This window comes from Balaenoptera physalus (genome assembly GCF_965194825.1).
Source record: "Balaenoptera physalus genome assembly, chromosome: 21".
NCBI classification, from domain to species: domain Eukaryota; kingdom Metazoa; phylum Chordata; class Mammalia; order Artiodactyla; family Balaenopteridae; genus Balaenoptera; species Balaenoptera physalus.
In genome coordinates, this window is record NC_138902.1 from 44665579 (window position 1) to 44682278 (window position 16700).

Here is a 16700-nt window from a genome sequence, read left to right on the forward strand (position 1 = left end):
TCAAAGCTACCAAATCATCCTCAGTCCCACTCCAGCCATCCGGGTCTGTGCCAAGCATCTCTGTAATAGATCTCAAAGCTACCAAATCATCCTCAGTCCCACTCCAGCCATCCGGGTCTGTACCACTCGCTGTCACCTTCTGTCTGGACCTCTGCGATCGCCTTCTGGCTTGGTTTCTAGCCCACAGAATGTTTTTGAAATCAAAAGCCACTTCCTAGTTCTATGCTGTTCAGAACCTTCCGTGGTCTGCCAGACCCTGCCTGAGCTGGCCTCTGCCTACCTTCCCGTCTTGTCTTGTTCTGCTTTTGCCCCTGCCCTCTGCCCTCCCTTTGATTTTAAAGCTTACCCAGGTCTCCCTCCCCGGCACTGTTGCGCATTCGCTTTCCCCGTCCTGGAAGGCTGCCCTCTGGCTTGCTGTGGTGTCTCATCCTCTGTCTTGATCTCAGCTAAATGTCAGCTCCACGGAGTAATCTTCCCTCACTACCCTATCCGAGTGGAGGGCGGCCCCGTTTTTACTCTGTTGCTTTGTCCAGTTTGTTTCTTTTCATAAAAATTACACTGGGTTTTTTTTTCCCTTTTTATTATCTGTTTTTCCTTCTAGAAAAATTGAAAGCTCCTGCTAGCAGGGGCCATGTCTGCTTCGCTCACTACGGTACACCCAACACCGGAAACCATGTCGGGAACACAGTGGGTGCCTTACAAGTATTTATTGAATCCTTGAGTGAATCAAACATGTACCTTCCTATTTGTGTTTTGCTTCAGTTAAGTAAAATAAGTTTTTAATCTCCAAAAACCCACACTGTCCAGGCAACTGAAATAGACGGCCTGGAAACGTACAAAGAAATAGGGAAGCCTACCAGCGATTTAATTTGTCCACAGATCATCTAGAAAATGGATGTATTACTGATGGGCAATGAAAAGAATGTCCAAGAGATACCTGTTTTTGAGAAGGTTCTACACGTGCCTCTTCCTCTAGTTAGGAGAGATCACTTCAAAAGGCATTCATATTGGAATCTGAATACATATGACTTAATACATATCTGAATACATATGATTCCAAGTCTTTGTAGACGTGCAGCATGTTTATATTTGTAAAATATGATCTGTATGATCCCTGCTGAATTAATCCTATGTGTTCATTTTCCAGATCTTGAATATGCATGTTTTTATAAAATAAATATCTCCTTTTCCATTCCCTGGTCTACTTTATGTGATTAATTCTCATGAGCAAGCAGGGATCTTGACCTGTAGCTACTTACATCTGCCTATTTGTTTAGCAGAACAGAGAATTATAGGAAAGTGGAGGAACAGGGCAGGTGTGTGTGTTTGCTCTGCAGACACCTCTCCCTCCTCAGTACAGAACCTGCTGTGAGCTCTTAATTTTAGATTTTCTTGGGTTTGCCCTTAACAGAAAGTACAGTACAATGCTGCAGATTTATTTCTAAACTATGTTATTGTTACCTTTTCTCCTGTGCTTTTTAACTGTTTAATAAACTGTTTATATGTTATCACTTGAATGTGAATCTGTTACTCTTAAATGTTAATGAATAACATTCCTTCAGAATACAGTGGTTAGCCTGTGCACTTTCCGGGGTACAATCTCCTAGCCCTGATTTCAGTGTTCTTGTTTTTATTTATTTTTTTCACCTGGTTCCTCCCGTGTCATCTTCTTTATCTGGTCCATCAGTTTTGAACATGCACATTCCCCTCCTCCAGTCTCCAATCTCCATGACAACCAGAGGTGGTTGCCAAGTGCTGGTTCTGTCCAGGCCGTTTTGATGCCGCTGTGAAGTACACCAGCACCCCTGTCTAACGTGGATTGGCGCAGTTTCCATGGGAGCTCCACTCCGTGGCAAGAAGATGACAGTTTGTTGATAGTTGGACTCAGTTCTCTGTTTTTCACATCATGTAAGAAACCAAAATCTTATTCTAAACTTGTTACTTGATATCTCTTTATATCAAATTTCCTAGGAATATTTTGTAATTAAAGATATTAAGGGTCTGAGAAGAAATAAATGCCTTATAGTAGCCACATAAGCAGGTTTTTTAACCCAACTGTTAGCCATCTCCTGTCAAAAAAAAAAAAGTTTCCTTCCTGTATCTGATTGGAATAGAAAAAGGGACCAACTATGACTCACCATTCAGAATTTCTCTAGTCCAAACCCAGATTTTCTTCTTGTTTTAGGAAAATATGAGATGCTTTCAGTTGTAAAATATTCACAATAGACACATGAGTTTTAGGAACTTGAAGAATGTCTATATTGATAACACTGACTCTTCACAACTCCAACACAAGTTGCTAATACTTTGGAGTGGAAAGGCCTCTGCAGCTCTCCTAGGGAAAGGGCACTTGCATGGCCCTGGGTGGGTGGCCTATTGATCCTGGCACTCTTCGGTTAGCCACCTGACTTAGATGTTCTACTCCAGAGCTGAAAACTGTGTGGCATATGTGTTAACATGCCCACCTCTAATGCTTATAACAGATACCAGTCACGGATCATGGCGTCTTGCCTAGGCAGCCTTGGATTTTCTTAACCCAGCAATCACTGTCAATTGCCAACCTTGTTTTAAAAAGGAAGCATCAGCACTCCTTGAAATCCTTCTAAGTTATTCTTATTCTGTCTGTCTCCTCTTCTCACTCCACTGCTGTCCCCACCATGGCAACTAGACTCTGATTTTCATCATTGCTTCATGATATTTTCTAAAGGACCCGTCATCTGCTTTTACAAAATGAAAAACAGAGATGATGTGATTTTTTTTTTTTCTCTTTACATTGCAAGCCAGCGATAAGTTACCTAAATGAGCGGGAGAGTGGGTAAGGTAAGATAGATATTTAAGAAGTCTGTCCCAGATATAATTCTAATGTGTCCAAGTGACATTGCGGAAAGTTTTGATTCTCCCAGAGCTATGTATTATCCTGGTTTGTGTATGTGCGTATGTGTGGAAGTGTGCAGTGCTTGTGTGTGTGTGTGTGTAAGTTACAATCAGGTAAAATGTCAGCATAGTAATTGTAGACCAAAAAAGTTCACTTCAAAGAATTAATTCTGTTCAAAGGCAGAATCATGATTTGGAAACTGGTGTTTTAAAAATAAAGCCTTTTCCTGTAGTTCTTCTCCAATAAAAGATGGGTGGAGTAGTGACCATTCTAAGATGAAGTCGGCAATAGCATCAGAACCCGTGGGGATAAGAAGAATGTGTAGTTTGAGTTTTCCAGCTCATCTTGTGGGATTTCAGCACCCTCTCAGTGCTTCGCGTTTGGTGTTTTTCGGGTCAGGGGTGCGTGTTAGGTGAGTTCTTGCAGGGAACTGGAAGGCAAATGTTAGGGCTGTCAGCGTCTCGGAAGCACAGAAGCAACTCCGTCATTGCTTGAGTCACGCTTCCAGAGCTCAGCACTTTTCGCTGAGTGGCCTGCTTTGGAAGTATTTTCTTTGCTTCCTTTTCACCTTTGAGATCCTTTAAGAAGTATTTTCTCTTTAGAATATCATGCATTCTTCTTGAGGAGAATTAGTCTTTCAGATAGTATAAAGAAACGTAGGATACTTGTAATCTGTCAAGTATAGCTGAAAGCCTTAGGGCGTTAAGAACAGATAGAATAAGGGTTGGAAAAGAAGCAGCTTTGCAGTCTAATTAAAAATACGCTTTTCTCCTCCTTTTAATTTAGTCCGACTATAGTGAAATCTACCTAGGCAAAGAAAATAAGAAGTTTGGGGTTCATTTAGGAATTGCAGTTTGTTTTTTTAGATGTACTGGGAAGTCAAAGTGGGAATCCTTCTTTGGGGTTATAATTATGTATTGAAATATTACTTGTATATGAAAGTAGTTAAAGGACTTATAAAAATTCTACTGAAACCCAACACTTACTATTTTACAGAGAGTAACTTTTAAAAGTTATCCAAGATGACCATAAAATTATTTAGAGATTTTAATTTTAAAAGAAGTCAGCGTTAACATGGGATTTATAGCAGAAAATAGGAATTGCTCAAATAGCTCCAGTGGTCACATGTATGTATGTATGTAAACGGGTTTATAAATTTAAGTACAGAGTTTGATAACTCGAGTATACGTTGATCCACAGATAAATGAGAAGTAGCTGTACTTACAGGCCTGTTTGTGGAGGGCTGATCCGCAGAGTAACATCATATATTGATAAACAGTAGCTTCTATTTACTAAACTAAACACTGGGGTCATAGTCACTGAAATAATTCTGAGTTTCTTATTCTCTCCTGCTCTAATTAAACTGCGTCTTTTCTCTCAGGTGATAGCATCTCTTGCAGATGTTAATAATTTCAACATCTAGAAGATTTGCTCTTGATTTTGCTCTATGAAACCCTATTCTGGCTTTGTTAACCTCTGAAGCTTGCTTAAAATGTTTATTTCAGATTCCCTGGGTTTGCATCACCGGAGGCAGGTTATTAATACCCCTAACACTAGGGTAGATGGAGGCTCTTCTATTTCTATAAATCCTCCCTCTCGTCACATAAACTATTTGAGGTTAAGATAAAAGGTGTCTATTTTGTAACCCCAATACCTAATACAGGGCTTAACATAGAGTAGTTACTGAGTAAGTGTTTGTTGAATGAAAACATGTCCTGAGGACTGGGAATGGAAGATGTTTATTTCAGCATTTACTACAGGGATTGAGCAATATTTCAGAGAGTAAGCCAGTTGGGAATTGATTTAAGGAGTTTCTGTTAAAAAAATCTTCATATATAATTGTACCTCCCTCCCCCCTCAGTAAGACAAAGATGATAAACTACCCCTTCTTTTAAACAGAGCTCTCAAGCTAACTTCTCTGACTCTGACAATATTCTATTCATGCAAATAATCATTTTTATGAAAATGTAAGAGCAAGGGTTGCAGGATAGCTCTGTGAACTGTACAAATACAAACTCAAGTGAGTTTTCATGAAGAAATAACTTTTCAAACTCTGGTGATTAGAAATGCTACCGATAGAGTGCATTGCATCTATTATAGAGTGTACTAAGGGAGGGAAATAATATTCATACTACAAGGATAAAATTAATATAAACATAATTTAATAAGACTCATTCAAAATATCATCACTCTCGTAACTGACTTAATGTGACCCCCTGTTCATTATGCAGACTAGTAAAATTTGATAATTGTGCAGAAGTATTCTAAGGTTGCATCTTTTACTGTGTTTAAAGTTTAATGGTATGTGACATTTGGGAGTGACAAGACTGTTCATTAGCTTAGGCCTTGGCAGAAATTCTTCCGGTGTTAGCATTTTTCCTTTCCCCGCCATCGCTTAAAAATAACAACAACAAAAAAACTCTTGATTTGCTTTCCAGTAGTGGGTGACATTTTGAGCTCTGATGATTGCCGACCCATTAATTCATCATTTATTGAATACCTGGTATGTTTCAGGTACTACAAAGATGTACAAGACTTGGTTCCTGCTCCCAGGGATCTCTCAGTCTAGCTATGTGATATTTAAACCATTTTATTGTGCATTGGTTGGACCTTTACCAGAATTCAGTTTTGCTGCACCGTTCTGAAACTTGAAGAGTGAGCCACCAAGCTAATTAGAAGCGTAGAAAATGAGACTCTTGTGAAAAAAACTCAAGAAGAATTGAATTATTTAGTAGAGAGGAAAGAAAGCTAAAGGGAGATGTATTAATTGTTTTTGAAGATGTAATGGATGGTGACCATCTGGTCCTAGTTTTGGCCAAAGATGGGAAAAAGAAAAAGTAGATTAAACTATAGAATGAGATATTTAGGTTAGACTTGAAGGTTTAAGACCAAGTGAGTTATTTTAATATGGGTCCTATTAATGAATGTACTCCAGACAAACTTAAAAGATATTTTAAAATTGTATAAAATTTATTTTGTTTCCCCAAGTTGAATCTTGATTGAATTTAGGGACCAACTACAGAAGCTTCAACATTCTCCGTAGTCTTTCAGAAAATTGTAGAGCTTGACCACAGCGAAAGCCAGCACCTGGTCCCAGGAGGTACGTGACATTCAATCAGTAAAAAACAAAGGTTCACAGCAAGGGCAGCCCTTTATAAGAAGTACATCCTAATTCATTTTTATAATCTTAACAAATCATTTAGAAAATTGAAACTGTTTTACTGTGAATAAACCTAAGGGTAAGATGCTGATCCTTTTAATGATGACACTTTATTTTTAAATAGTCTGTCATTCCTTTACTCAGTTGCTTACAGCTTAGGAAGAGGTAGACTGAAGGGTTAAAGACTCTCATTTAGAATCGAAAGGCATTCGTGCTGTTGGCTTTTACAGCACTTTTTCAAATTACAGCAGCTTGATAACCTGGGTTAGGATCCCAACCTTCAAAGAAAATGGAGAGTTAAGAGTCCATCTGTTTTGTGATTTAACTTGTTTCAGAGTCTCTGATTTTTAAACCCTTTCACGTCAGGTGCCAAATTTCCTCAAAGCACAAGACCCCTTAACTCAATCTTTCCTCTTTGCCAAACGAACAGTTTTATGTCTACTCCCTTACCTTACAGCCCCTGAAGTCTAATATTCAGTAATAGATTAGGAAGGTGTCTCAGTTTTGTCTTCATAAAAACCATCTGCATCATGTTACTTTTGGCCTATCTTAGGCACTAGTATATGTACCTCTGTGGTACCTGACAAAAAAAATTAGCCTGGGAAGGTGAATATCCCTTAGGTCAAAAGCTATTCATTTTTTTCCTCATGCTTTGGGTGAGCAGGGAAACATTTTAAACGTAACAAAGGTTTTCTGATGACTAGCCAATTTTTTTTAATTGCTTGATCTCCGATTTGATTAATCTCTTTTGTGTTTTTATTCCTTAGTTGCAATGCCAAAGCCATTTGTACTATTCTTCTAACATACAAAGAATTTATCTTTGCTCACTTAAGTATTCCAACTTTTGGCAAAAGGTAATTACTGTACTCATCACATCTAACCACTGACCATTTTTATGGTGTGGTTGGACAATCAGTTGAACTACCTTATCCTTGTTATTCATATTTCTTCCAAGAATTATAGTTTTCTACCTTTTTTTTCTTAATGATTGAGACAAGACCAATTATGTTCACTTTGAATGTGGGTTTCTCTGCTTTCAGAGAAACGTGTCGCCTACACGTTTATCATTAACTGCATATCTTTCTCAAAGAATCATTTCAGCCTATTCACAGATCAAGAGGTTTGGAGTGACAAATAATTCCTTACGGAAGGAGACTGTCTCCCAGGATGGGCCAACCTGCATAAAGTGTAACATACTGCAGACATGATAATATCCAAAGACATAGTCCCATTAACCTGTAATAAGAAAATGTGAGATCCAAAAGAATCTGGAAAGAGCATAATTGATTCTATAGTAGATGTGATGTCTACTCAGAATTTTAAAAAGAAACACTTAAACTAAAGGACGAAACTGTCTCCAAATATCAACTAGGTTAGGATCCAGAAACTTGGGTCCAGATAGCTTTACACGGATAGTTGAAGTTAAATGCATATCTATACTACTCTTGCTACCCATTCATGTTTTTTATTTATGCTATTCTGAAATGTGCCGTTAAAAAATCACACACAGGAAAAATATAATTCAGAAACCTCCATGATTCGAAGGGTAATTAGAAGACCAGCTTAATTCTTAATCTAACTTGTAAACATGTTTCTTGACTCTTTCAAACAAGATTATTAAAAAAAAATTATTGATTTGAGAAATGGAACACTTGCTATTTTATATGTGTGTGTATGTGTATATATAGATGTTTTTAACATTTATTGGGTACCTACTATGAGGAAGCTGGTATGCCAGGTAATGTGTGTGTGTGTGTGTGTGTGTGTGTGTGTGTGTGTGTGATATTTAATTTAATGTTCATAGCCCTGAGGAGTTGGTATCATTAACCCTGTTTTACAGATGAAGAATCTGTGGCATGGAGAGGTTAAATAACTTGCCCAGGGTCATAGGATTATTAATTGGAAGTTAAAATGCAGATCTATCTAAAAGGCATGGAGAAAAAAGTAATCAAAAGAATTCTGAAACAAAGCCCACTTCATCCTATCATGAGTACTTGGGAGACATGGAACGGGGTCTGATTTTGTCTTTTTGCAGCTTGAATTCTATTTCCACTTCTCTGCTTTTCCTTTTAAGCTTCCTTTTTCTTCTTTCATGATTTATGTTTCTCTTTTTCTTCACCCTTTCTGAAGCCAAAGCAGTGAACAGCTTAAAAAGGTTAAGGAAAAGAGAGAATAGGCGGAATAGGCGGAACTACTGCAGTCTATTTTTTATGCCTCACGTGTACGATGGATGCCGTAGTATCCCAAGTCTTCCAAAAAAAAGGCAGTGAATGTGGTTACTTACTTATTTCACATTAATGGCCGTGTGAGTACATGCTGAAAATGTATGGTTAATGCAAAGTAAGGGTGTGAGTAACGTAACAAACCATTCTAATAGAATTAGCCTATGACTAAATGAGGCAGGGGATGCCAAATCATTGTGTATTATTCACTACAATTCTTTTTTTGTTTACTGCAATTCTTTTTTGATATCAGGTATAAATTTAACTGTGTGTTGTAATCACTGACAACCTATCGTAAAGTTTTTTTTGTTGATTTTTTTTTAAGGAATTCCTTTATTTTTTATTTATTTATTTATTTATTTATTTATTTATTTATTTATTTATGGCCGTGTTGGGTCTTCGTTTCTGCGCGAGGGCTTTCTCTAGTTGCGGCGAGCGGGGGCCACTCTTCATCGCGGTGCGCGGGCCTCTCACTGTCGCGGCCTCTCTTGTTGCGGAGCACAGGCTCCAGACACGCAGGCTCAGTAGTTGTGGCGCACGGGCTTAGTCGCTCCGCGGCATGTGGGATCTTCCCGGACCAGGGCTCGAACCCGTGTGCCCTGCATTGGCAGGCAGATTCTCAACCACTGTGCCACCAGGGAAGCCCGTAAAGTTTTTTGAATCAAGAAATATTGTTTGACTCGTTCCCCCCATTAACTGTAACGCTGTTTGTCTTATTTAAAATGTCATGCTTTTATGGTAGACATTATGTTAGGATAATTCTGAAAAAAAAATTAGTTTCTTGGTAGTAGCAATAGAAACTTTTTAAAAAGCATTTTCAATAATTTTAAGAAAAAAAAATTATCTGTTTGGCTGAGAGCTTAAGCATAGATTTGGGGCTTAAAATGCATTTTAAAGTGCAACATTGGAAATGAAATTCCGCGGCTGATTCGTATTACGTGCTCAATAAATGAGCCTTGAATGAACGTCCTAATAAATAAAATATCAATATAAACTAAACAGCCATACAAGCAAATAGCATGTCAAGGAAAGTTCAGTATCTCAAAAAAACCACAAATGTAGATATTAACTTACATGCATTATATGAATTTTAAATGGTTACCCTTCAAAATTCAATAATGTATTTATTGATCTTGATTTTATGACACTTAAAGTATAATATTTTTATAATTTTCTGAAAATTAAATTTTAAAATGTAATTCATAAACCCAGTACTCTCCCAAATTAATTTTTTGTTTTTTTTTTTTTTTTACAAATGCTAAAGAGTTGTTCGGAAAGAGTAACTTTCCAGGTCCCAGTGCTTAATTCAAAAAATAATAGTAATATTGGTTTTTTTCTGTTTAGTCTCTTTCTCCAGCCAGTTGCACTGCCAACTTGAGTGTCATTGCCCCTCTTCTTAGGAATGTAGAAATCTGGCTAGATGGCAGAACAACCTCCCTCCTTCCTGGTAGACCAAGGATTCCTATTGTCGGATGCAGTGGGCATGAAAGCAGCAATTTTACAGCACAAAAGCTCCAATAACATTTACTTCAGTCGGCTGGGATTGAAATGCACACAGGCACTGCTCAGTCTTGGTTGCTTAAGCACCAGCTGCCCTTGGCTTTTTGCCATTTTGTGCATTTCAAAGAGACAAATCCTTTAAGGAAAGAGTTTTCCTTGTAACTTGCAGTGTAGTAAACAGACCATTCAGGCATAGTTTATTGCCTTACAAACTCAACTATGCAAACTATTCCAAGTTGAATGCAACAAAGTAATTAGTGAAATCATTCGGTCATTAGAATTCATAAGCATGAATTGTCCTGTTTAAAAAGGAAAGTTTTTCTTTTCCAAAGAATCACTTTCTATTTAGAGAATGACAACTTATCTTTAAAAGTTTTTACTTACTCAAGTATTGAGGTTTAAGGGCCTCCGTTTACAAATATCTCTTTTCCCTTCCCACTGCACTGCAGCCAGCACTGCATCGAGTTAACTTGGAGCATCATAAACGTGCACATTACATCCCAGGCAAACACTGGAGTGAGGCTGAGCCACTCGTAGGATGAAGTGGTGACCACTCCAGCCCCGTGTTATCACACAGGCAGAGAAACTGGGCGACGGACAGAAACGTTTAGTTATCCTGACGCGTGCTGAGCCGGGTAAAATCACATGCCCGCTGTGTTTCTTCACTTCATCACAGTCACTAGAAGTAGGCAAGGAAAGGCAAGAGGGCTGAACGTTGCATCAGCCTGGAAGCTGCCTGGGTGAATCGATGATTCATTCATTCCTACAGCCAAGTTTTATCCCACATCTAATATATGCTAAGAATGACTTGTTAAATATGGTTACCAGACGCTACCTCCTTTCTCTAAGATTCCTAGGTCTCTATCTGTTTTTTTGGTGGGTTTTGGGGGGAGAACCTTAAAATTATAACAACTCACATAAAATGTAAAATGAAATGACTTTTCTCATTTCCACTCAACATTCTCTCTAATTATCTGTGTATAAACCGATTCTTTATATTAGTCAGGCCCAACTGCACATTTCAGAAGGATGTTATCAAAACTGTACAAACTGATTAGCACATTTATTAACAGGGACTCTTTTTACTGTTCACCTACCAACTCTGATCACTTGTTTTGTGAACTTGGCACCCTGAGCTTCATTAAATTTATTGTCTATGAGTAAACTATAATCTGTATTTGAATTTCTGCATTTGTGTCTATTTTTCACATTTTTGTTAAATAAGCCAGGGCTCAGCTCTTAATCAATGTTTTCAGATATTCATTTCTTTTAATAAAGGACTAGCTTCTTATTTAAGCCAACAAATGAGCTATTATTTACAAAGAACCCCAAGCAAGGGGTTTAATTTATCAATCCACGTGTTAACAGTCTTCCTTCTTGATGGATTTGCCCCCTGCTCTGTTTAATCTCCGTATAGTCTCCACCCAGCCATGCTCAAAGAGAAACCACAGGGCGCAAAATCATGGGACTTGGAGTTTGAACTGCAGTCTCCCGTCACACCCGGGACAGACAGATGCAAACGCACTCTCTTCCCTGCCTCTGCACTCACCTCTCTTCTCCTCACCAGCCTCCAACTACTGTGGTGTCACCACACCAGCGGAGAGGCAGAGAAACTTTTGAATTGATGGTGTCCCTCAGGTGTGTTTGGGCATAAAAAGGCTCCATGTGCATCAGAAACCCTTTTAGCTAGGTGTCTGTACCATTCATACATAATTGTACTCATTTCTTTCTGGATAAATATGTATAACTATCAACGTTTCCAGTAGAGTTACCTGCCCGTTGCTGAGTTGCAATCCAAGTTTACTGCTAGTCTGATCGGATTGATTCCATTTCTTCAGAGTAACTAGAAAGAGAACTTGCAGATGGGCTTGGTAAGCGTGTTGCCTCTTTACCTCGCTGTGCTTTCATCTGTGGATACAATCTGATTTCCCTTTAACGTGTTAAGGAAGGATGTAAATGGCATCTGAGGCGGTCCTGAGTTTCTGGGTTACTTTTCAGTAGTTTGCCCTCGTTGGAGCGGAGAAGAGGGAGGACTAGGAATGACCTGCCCTGTCAGTCCCGCCTGTAGCGCAAAAGCTTCAGAAAGCAAGGGAAGCAGTGCTAGTGAATTGTGCTTTTGCGTCGTTGAATCCGCACGGCGTCTCCGTCAGGTTTTTACAGCTGGACCCTAGCTGTAATTGCCACTGGGATGAGATGCACAACACGGGGTGTGGAAGCTAAGCACTTACAGTGCTTTAGTGGCCAAAACACGTGGCATGGAAGGAGCATCGTGCTTCATGAAATTCACACTTGTATGTCTTCATGTTCCTCACCCATTTCTGACATGCCGCTGATTTGCCAGCAGGCTCTCGAGATGCAAGTGATAAAACTGGCAAAGCTGAAAGGTGTTGTTTCTTGAAAGATACCGTACATCAGTTGAGAAAGAGGAAGTAGATTGGGAATGTAAATGCATAAAAAGCCGCTGTAGCCTTGTTAGTTCTTCAGTAAAGACTGTTGATATTAATCTCATCAGTGCAAACAAAACGAATAAGCAACAGTTTTAATCCGATTGTAATACGGTGCAAAATGGCGCACATTAAAGTATTTCTCCTAATGTAAACAAAAATTCTGTATTTCTGTAGCATGAGCTGTCAGACCCCTTGCCCTGATTTGTTATTAGATATAAATCAGTGTTTATGCTTCTTCCAGGGAAGTTTTAAAGCCTAATGTTTCCTTATTTGAGATGTTATAATTCTAAGGAGGGTAAAATTGATAGTTTCGCTAGAGAAAAGTCTCATATGCAAAATTATAATAAGAATAATCCACATGTCCAATGTTGATCCACCCTTATGGTTATTTAAGGCATAATCAATGAGGCTTTGAACTTAATGCAATTCAGCTGGCATCATAATTTTCCAGGGTGTCAGCTGTGACCACTGAGTCTCCAATCAGGTTAGATTTTTCTTTCTTTAACATTATTCTCAGCATTTTCTACTCTATTCTCTTTCTTTCTCTTCTCTCTCTTTTTCTTCATATCTTAGCTTTGTGTTTTGAAAATCACCGCTCTTTATGTCAATCCAGCAAAAGATTTTGTGGTGCTTACGTTAAATAATATCATAAAAGCAGTTTATATTTATATATATTTATTAATCCTGAGAATAATACAGTACACAGGAATGAGTTATTTGAATTAAATTTGTCAAAAGTGGTGTAATGCAAAGAGTTCCCTAAAACCTCTGAAAGGAGTAATTTTCCTCGTTGCCATAGAAATGAGGAGTTCCTTGTTCTTTGGTCCTCGCTCAGATCTCGCTACTTTTGTTTAATTACAATAAAATAACAACCACTAATCAAAAGATCCTTTGTTCTGTTTAGAATTCAAACTTTTCTCTTGAACAGATTTACCTGCCTTTCTAGGATTACTTTGTAATAGCAAAGCCAGAAACTGGCAACATGATAGCCTGAAATGAAAAGAAAAATGTGTACCATATGCAAGAAGCCTATAATAAAACTTTAAGATTTTCTATTGATTTTTTTTACTGCCCCAGCTCTGCTGTATTCATTTCATAAATTTTTTTTTCACTCCACACTGGTCACTTTAAGGTTGATTTCTTTCAGAATTACTTGAAAGCACATGCTTTCATTGAAATTTAATTTGCAAAATGGAGAATTAGGAATCCTCATACATTCTATCAAGAGAAACTGTCCCTACACTACACACACACACACACACACACACACACACACACACACACACACACACACACACACACACACACACCCCTTCACCCTGGCAACATTGCAGTGCACAGGAATAAGTTATTAGAATTAAAATTTCAAAAGTATCTTAATGCAAACACCCACAATTGCATACACTCACACACTTCTATTCATTAAAAACTAAAAAAGAAAAGATAAAAAACTGGAAAATAGAAAGGATAATTGGAATAATAATACATATTCCACAACTCTGTCTCAAATTTCTTCTTTATTAACATTGAGAATGGATACCCTGTGAAGGTGATTCAGCCATTTAATAATTTCAAAACTTTGGTTATTCCCTGGAGTTCACTTCCATTGCTGCTTCTCCTTCAATCGATGATTTCCTAGTAATACCAGCAGGAGCAACAGAGTGAAGCTAATGCTGTCCCTCTGCTAGGGAAGAGAGATTTTCAAGGAAAGCCGGGGCTGTTTCACTTGTTCTTTCCTACGGTTAATGCCATCAGTGGGTGGTCATGCCTGCTCTGTTCTTGAACAAAGGACTTCCTTCTCAGGGGCGGCAGGAATAAAACTGACAAGTATCACATCTGTTTCATGCTGCTTCTCCGATTCCCAAGGGCTCACGGCACATAGAAAGCAGCAGTTCTGATGGTACCACAAGGAAACAAGGCAGCAGGGCATCATAAATGAACATAGCCTGCTCAAGGGAGAGAGGAAGGGAAAAGAAAATATTCAAGAACATCCATATGAAAAACAGCATTGCGGAGGAAAACTAAATGGGCAAAGATGCAACTTGTCAGAGAAGACAATGCTTTAGAAATAGTCTCTCCATTTAGTATAAAATCTGAGTGTTGAGATGTGTATGTATGTATGTATATATATATATATATATATATGTGTGTGTATGTATATATATATATATATATATATATATATATAGTTTTTTTTTTTTTAAAGTATAGGATATCTCTCCTAAACTATCTCTCCATTTGTAATACAGCATTGATGGAAATGTTCTAAAACTGGATTGACTGATGGGTGTAATATTCTGTAGATTTATTTAAAATTGTTGAATTTATGAATTCTAATTTAAAAATTACAAACCTTATAGTATATAAATGAGATCTAAATAAAAGTGTTTAAAAAGTAGCTCATATCTTCACAGTTCTTCACAGTTTAAAAAATTCTTCCAAATATTTAATGACATAGAAGAATGCTTATGACATGATGATATATAAAAAATAGCAAAACCGAACAATACAGTATGATCTGAATTGTGACTGTGTTTGTACAAGAAAAAAAGGCCAGGAAAGAAAGAAACAAAAATACCTCTGGGTGTGTGGATTGTGGGTGGTTTTTGTTTTTTCCTTTTCCTAGGTTTCTTTATTTTTCTGTAGTTCTGTTTCTCCCAGTTTTTATACTGCACGTGCATTTTTTGTGACGAAAAAAATTTGTTAATTTAATGAGCAAGTCCTTGGTCAGTACCTATCGGAATTGCTCATGTGGATGAGCTGTGACTCAGCATCTCAGTTCTCCGGATGTGTCCTGTGGAAATAGTTACGTAAGTGACTGCAAGTGTAAGTGCTCAGTGCACATTAGGAGCAAACTAAATGTCCATTGGAAGGGGATTCATGCTATGTAATAATACTATTCAGTTATTATTTAAAAAGTATATTATATAAGATATATTGTGTATATATGTATATAAACAAGAGTGTGTGAGTTGTGTGCACACACACACGTGTGTATAGATATATACACACTAACTTGAAAAGACACCTATGCTCTATTGTCGAGTGGATAAAAAGGTACTAAGTATGAAGATTGATTTCATTTTCTAAAAATCTATATGTGTGTGTGTCTGTGTCTACGCAAGCTTATGCTATATAAATTTATAAGTGTCTTTATTCTTTTAATTTTGAGCCCCATTTCACCAGTTGGTAGAAACTCTTCAGATGGATATAGTCAAACCAGGGTTTCTTATCAATTCCTAATTTCATCCTAGGAATATGATTATATTAATGTCATATTATGGTGAGTGCTATGGATTGAATTACCCCCTGAAAATCCCATATGTTGAAGAGCTAATCTCAATGTGATGGTATTTGGAGGTGAGGCTTTGGGGAGATATTGAGGTTAGATGGGGTCATGAGGGTAGAGCTCTCCTGATGGGATCAGTGCCCTTCTAGGAAGAAGAAGAGACACCAGAGTTCTCTCTGTATTGTGAGGACACAGCAAGAAGGCAACTCTCTGGAGGACTGGGGGCCAAGAGGAGGGTCTTCACCCAGAACCCAATCGCTGGCCCTTTGATCGTGGACTTCCTGGCCTGCAGAACTGTGAGACATAAATGTCTGTTGTTAAGCCACCCAATCGATGGCGTTCTGTTGTAGCAACCCAGGAGAGATTTTGGTATCAAGAGACAGGGTGCAGCTGTAACAAATATCTAAACATGCGGAAGCGGCTTTGGGACTGGGTATTGGGTGGAGGCTGGAGGAGTTCTGAGCTGCATCCATGGAATATGCTAGAAATATGAATGTTAACATCGATTGGCGTGAGGTCTCACATGGCAAGGAGGAACATGTTAGTGGAAACTGGAGGAAAGGTGATCCTTGTTATGGAGTGGCAGGAAGCTTGGCTGAACTGTGTTCTCGTGTTTTGTGGAAGGTAGAACTTCTGAATGATGAAATTGGATATTTAACTTAGGAGACTTCTGAGCAAAGTGTTGCAGTATCATCTTGGTTCCTTCCAGTGCTTAGACAAAAATGCTAAAAGAGAGTGATAAATTGAGTAAGGAATTGTTAGGCAGAAAGCAATCAGAACTTGAAGATTTGGAAAATGCTCAGCCTACCCATAATGCAAAGAATGAGAAAGCTTGTTCTGAAGAGGCCACTAAGGGTGTAGCTGAACAATCATTTGATAAAGAAACCATGGGTGCGAATCAAGGTCTTAGTCAGCCATTTCAACAGAAGCCAGGAATAGAGTTGGGGTTATACCAGTTTAAACTAACTGGACAGAAAAAGTGAGATAAGATGAAAGAAGACTGTCAGAATTCTTATATCCTACACAACTGAAATACAGAGCCATTGGTCTACAAACCTGCAGTGTTCTTCAAGAAAAGGGAAAAAGGACGCTGAAAGCAATTCAGAGATCATCAGGGCTGCCACCTAGGTTTCTACAGGCCAGAGGACATCTGTGTGAAGCGCTGGGGACAGGGGTACCCAGAGCCTTGGGGGTGCAACCACCACCC

General features: G+C 38.3%; 1 protein-coding gene across 8 annotated transcripts in view; it reads left to right on the forward strand.

Annotated features, from left to right (window-relative positions):
- TENM3 (teneurin transmembrane protein 3) overlaps window positions 1-16700 on the forward strand; it is a 2405282-nt gene that overhangs the window by 2166769 nt on the left and 221813 nt on the right. The window lies entirely within an intron of this gene.